The sequence below is a fragment of the Aotus nancymaae genome, unplaced genomic scaffold (genome assembly GCF_030222135.1).
Source record: "Aotus nancymaae isolate 86718 unplaced genomic scaffold, 86718_ANA_hifiasm-v0.15.2.pri h1tg000010l, whole genome shotgun sequence".
In the NCBI taxonomy this organism is placed as follows: Eukaryota; Metazoa; Chordata; class Mammalia; order Primates; family Aotidae; genus Aotus; species Aotus nancymaae.
Window position 1 is genome coordinate 62,192,088 of NW_026988421.1, and position 5,740 is coordinate 62,197,827.

General features: G+C 45.9%; 1 non-coding gene across 1 annotated transcript; it reads right to left on the bottom strand.

Annotated features, from left to right (window-relative positions):
- Positions 1 to 5,065: 5,065 nt before the first annotated feature.
- LOC135274079 (small nucleolar RNA SNORA42/SNORA80 family) lies at positions 5,066 to 5,203 on the bottom strand. The gene has a single exon (XR_010341890.1). It is a non-coding gene; the product is annotated as a small nucleolar RNA SNORA42/SNORA80 family (small nucleolar RNA).
- Between the last annotated feature and the right edge of the window lie 537 nt (positions 5,204 to 5,740).

Sequence of the window (5,740 nt, forward strand, 5' to 3'; positions counted from 1 at the left end):
TGGACAAGTTAGCTACTCTGAGGCTGCTTTCTCACTTGTAAAATAGGCATAATAATGCCTACCATGTATGGCAGTTGTATTGGAGATAAGATCTCTAAAAGATACCCAGCAAAGCACCTGACGCAGCCTAAATACTTACAAATGCTATCTGTTATTATGATCACTTTCTCAACACATTCTGCCTTGTATTTCAGGAGCTCAGGAAATGGATGCTGCTTACCCCACAATGAGTTGAGCAGATGTGCTGATAAAGGGTAGGTGCCCAAGGGACACCTTGGATTCTTTAGGAGTACAGGAAGCCAACAGGTGTGGGAGAAAGTGCAGAGGACCATCAGCTGGAAGCTTGGGTTCTATCCCAGCTCCACCAGGTCCTGGCTGTAGGACCTCAGGGAAGTCACTCAAACTCTTTGAGCCTCAATGTCTTCATCTGCAAAATGTAGATAAGAATAATAAGCAGGTTTCCATAGTCAGAAGGGAAGGAAATAAAATTAAAAAAAAAAAAGAATAATAAGCAGGCTGCCTCCATCACTGGGCTGTGGCTCAGCATAAATGAGGTTAGTTGTTGTTAAAGTGCTTTGTGAAGTGGAAAAGTGTTATCTAAATGTAAGGGGCTATTATCAATCCTTACAACATTACAGATCTAGCATGGGTGGCTACATCACAGAGGGTGGAAAGCAGCTTCCCTCTGCCCCTGGGAAAGACAGAACCAGAGGAAACAGGGGCAGCAGGTGAGTGCAGGTGATTAGAAGGAATAGGTTTTGGGAAGCCAAAGTGGTTTAACACTGGAATTGATGACTACAGAAGGAATACCTCTGGGTCAGGGACACTAGACCATTTCGGGTTTTTGTTAGTTTGTTTGTTTTTGAGATAGAGTCTGGCTTTCTCACCCAGGCTGGAGTGCAGTGGCGTGATCTCCGCTCACTGCAACCTCTGCCTCCCAGGCTCAAGGGATCCTCCTGCCTCAGCCTCCCAAGTAGCTGGGATTACAGGTGTGTACTACCATGCTTAGCTAATTTTCATATTTTTAGTGGAGACAGGGTTTCACCATGGTGGCCAGGCTGGTCTTGAACTCCTGACCTCAAGTGATCAAAGTGCTAGGGTTACAGGTATGACAGTGTGCCTGGCCTTTTTTTTTTTTTTTTGAGACAGAGTTTTGCTCTTGTTCTCCAGGCTGGAGTGCAATGGCACAATCTCAGCTCACTGCAACCTCCACTTCCCAGGTGCAAGTGATTCTGAGTCTGCTTCCCAAGCAACTGGGATTATATGTATGTACCACCATGCCTGGCTAATTTTGTATTTTTAGTAGAGACAGGGTTTCACTATGTTGGTCACGCTGGTCTCGAACTCCTGACCTCAAGTGATCCACTCGCTTCAGCCTCCCAAAGTGCTGGGATTACAGGTGTGAGCCACCCTGCCTGGCATCACTTTCTTTCAAATTCCAGTAATATCAATAAATTGTAAAAAGTCATAGACAGGACTGCCCACATGTGGGATATCTTTCATGTTTGATCCTGGGAATACATGAGATATGAATCTAAAGGGTCCTGTGTCTGTGGGGTCACAATTGCATCAGCAGCTCCCCAGTCTCCATGTATCTAGATAACCTCATTCAGAGATAATACCCACCTGTACATTTGAGGCCATGTAGAGGCCCTCCTGGTCTCCCATGGTAGGCTCTGGGAGAGGGGAGAAATAGATTTATCCTTTAAATTCTCACCTGAGGCTGGGCATGGTGGCTCACACCTATAATTCCAGCACTTTGGGAGGCTGAGGTGGTGAGAGGATCACTTGAACCCTGGAATTTAAGACCAGCCTAGACAACAGGGTGAGATATCCCCAAAATTTTAAAATTGGCAAGGCATGATGGCACGTCTTTGGACCCATCTACTCCGAAGGCTGAGGCAGGAGGATTGCTTGGGCCTGGGAAGTTGAGGCTGCAGTGAGCTGTGATCATGCCACTGCACTCCAGCCTGGGAAACGGAGCAAGACCCTGTCTCAAAAAAATCAATCAATAACAAATAAAAAATATAAACTTGACCAGGCGCAGTGGCTTGTGCCTGTAATCCCAACACATTAGGAGGCTGAGGAGGGGGGACTGCTTAAGCCCAGAAGTTCCAAGCTGCGAGATATGATCTCCAGCTTGGGTGACAGACTGAGAGCCTGCCTCAAAACATAGAAATAAACAAATAAAATTTCCCAGCATAAGCTCCATCAAGTTCAAGATGAAAATGCATTTGCTATGTGCCTGGGCTATCTTTTGGGGGCAATAAAAATATTCTGGAATTAGATAGTGGTGATGGATAAACAACTTTGTAAACATACTAAAAACCATTGAATTGTCCATTTTAAAAAGGTTGACTTTTGGCTGGGCGTGGTGGCTAATACCTGTAATCCCAGCACTTTGGGAGGCCGATGTGGGCAGATCATGAGGTCAAGAGATTGTGATCATCCTGGTCAACATGGAGAAACCCCGTCTCTACTAAAACTACAAAAATTAGCTGGGCGTGGTGGCATGTGCCTGTAGTCCCAGCTACTCGGGAGGCTGAGGCAGGGGAATCCCTTGAACCCAGGAGGCGGAGGTTGCAGTAAGCCGAGATCATGCCACTGCATTCCAGCCTGGTGACAGAGCAAGACTCCATCTCAAAAAAAAAAAAAAATATATATATATACACACACACACACACACACACACACACACACTTATATATAAAATATCTCAATAAAGCTGTTACCAAGAAAAGCACATTTTTAGACTTTTAATTGAGGAAAAGGTGCAGGAGATACCAGAGGTCCTAACGGGAAAATCTAAAACCTCAATTACTGAGGTGGGAGGATCACTTGAAATCAGGAGTCTGAGACCAGCCTGGCCAACATGGTGAAATCTCATCTCTACTAAAAATACAAAAAAATTAACTGGTAATCCCAGCTACTTGGGAGGCTGAGGCAGGAGAATCTCTTGAACCCGGGAGGCGGAGGTTGCAGTGAGCTGAGATTGCGCCATTGCACTCCAGCCTGGGAGACAGAATGAGATTCCATCTCAAAAATAATAAATAAATAAATAAAAATAAAACCTCAATTAATTTCAGTGTGACTTTGTCAAGCCGCAATTATTTACTAAGCACTTCATATGCTAACTCACAGGACTACCAGATGAGGTAACATGGTTATTGCCACATTACAGATGAAGCTCAGAGAGCATAGGTACCTTGCCTGGGGTCACACCACTTGTAAATGGCAGAGCTGGGATTCAAACCCAGTCTGTATGTTCTGAAACCTGTGCTCTGTTCACTTCCCCCAGGCTGCCTAACAAAATAAATAGAAAGCAGATCATACTCCCCTGTCCCCAAAACTTCCATATTGTACTTTGGTTCAGTCTTCCTTTATTTCATTTCATCTCATCTTTAGTCCCATCCTCTGTGTCACAGGTCTTGCTCTGTCAGGCTGGAGTGCAGTGGTACAATCATAGCTCACTGTAGCCTTGAACTCCTGGGCTCCGGAGATCCTCCTGCCTTAGCCTCCTGAGTAGGTTGGGACTACAGGTGCACACCACCATGTCTGGATACCTTTTTATTTATTTCTATTTTTATTTTTGTAGAAATGTGAGAGGAGGGTCTTGGTTTGTTATCCAGGCTGGTCTTAAACTCCTGGCTTTATGCCATCCTCTTGCCTGACCTTCCCAAATTTCTGAGATTACAGGTGCAAGCCATTGTGCCCTGCCCAGACTGATGTACTTTATAAACAATACACTGTAAGCTCTACACAAATGTAAACTAGTATTTTCCCCTCTTCTTCTACTAAAATGTCTCTGTTGACATGTCCAAAGCCTCAGAGTCTTTCAAGGTTAAACTCAGTCCTCTGCAACTCTGCAGCTTCCAGATGGCAGGGCAGGCAGGGGACTTTTCTTTCTGGATTCTTGTGACACTCATCACAAAATCAGTACCATGTAATGCCCTGGCCTGCCCTGGGCTGTGTAACTTCTTTTGTCTATGTTCTTGCCAAGCACCTGTTCGACCCTCTGAGCAGTGAAGCAATAGCTGTTTTCCCCTCAACCTCTCTTACCCTTATTTTTCTCATTTGCAAAATGAGAATGATGGTAGCTATGTTGACCTTGCCCATGAGTCTCTTCCCAACCCCACCCTGCGCATGTTGTGAGCAGAAGTAGTGCTACCCTAGTTCATTGGTTCTCAAAGTGTGGTCCGGAGAGCCCCTCGGGGGTCTGAGACAACCTTTCTAACTACACACCTGTGTGAGGCTGGGTTTTCTTCATATACTTGAATCAACACATTACAACAGCTTGAACGAAGAAATAGATATGAGAATATAGCTGTCTTCTATTAAGCCAGATATTAAAGTGCTTCCAAAAATATAAAATAATGCCACTGTTGTATTTTTTGTTTCAGAAAAAAATAATTAAAAATATAATGTCAACATGTAATAGGTTATTTTATGAATTAATAAACATTAAAAACATCGTTAGTTTTAATTTCTTTCTTTTTTTTTTTTTTAAGAGACAGGGTCTCACTATGTTGCCCAGGCTGGAGTACAGTGGCTATTCACAGACACAGTCCCACTACTAATCAGCAGGGGCTCAGTTCTAGTTTCTAATACAGTAATTATCAATATATACAATCCACACAAACAGAAGCTCTTGGAGATCCTCAACAATTTTCAAGAATTAAAATTTGAGACCCAAACTTTGAGAACCTCTAGAGGAAAGAATAGAGTTCCAGATCTAGATTTTTCAGGTACCTCGTGGTCTAAGCCCTCTCTTATGCCTCAATTTCTCTCTAATATAATGATCCTCATTCTTGTGACGTGGGTGGCTCTTAGTTTCTTCCTTTTCCTCATGTTTAGATCTTGCTTTATGTGTGTTATATAGGGATGGTCTCTGGAAGGATACACAATTAACTGGTACAGCGGTTGAAGGGAGTTCGGAAACTGGGAGAAAGTGGCACCATAAACCTTTCTGCTCACTGTTTGATTTTTTAAATACAGTACATCGTGTATGCATTGTCTGAACAATTAAAAGTATGAACAACTAAAAGTAAAATTACATTTTTTTTTATACTGTGCAACCCCCTTCAGTGCTCACAGCCCACAGGTAAGAGGCTGGGCAATGGTTCGAGGCTGCCATTTACTCTGGCATGGTACACTATGAGAGGTCCACAGTAAAATTACATTTTTAATGGATAGGAATGCATGAGAAATTGAAGTCGGCTCAAGTAAAGTGGTGTTGACCGACAATGAAAAACAATAGCAATAAGAAAGGTTTCCTTGTCCGCCTTCACAGGGCTCACAAACACAACCCAGGCTTCCTCTGGCTCCTCTCCCGCCCACCAGGGTTAAGCGTCGCTCATATTCAACCCCGCTCCTCTGCCCCGTCCGCTTCACGGACCGCAGCCCCGCCCCGCCACCGCCTCGCCCCGCCCCGCGGCGACGTCACCTCCGGCAGACCCGCTTCCCCGAACTCCCTCTGGCTCCCGCCTTCGCCCGCTTCCGGTCGTCGTCGTCGCCGCTGCTGCTGCTGCTGAGGCTGCTGGCAGAGGCCGGAGGATCGGGCGGCGGCGGCGGCGGCGGCTGAGAGGGCGGCGGCGGGAGCGGAGCGGGACGAGGGAACGAGAGGAAGCAAGCGAGGAGCGCGCGGAGCGCGCTTTTCCGCCCGCCTGAGGAGCCTGAGCAGCCCCGGCCCCGCCGCCGCCGCCTGCCCGCCGGACAAAGCCGAGAGCCCGCGCCCACAGCC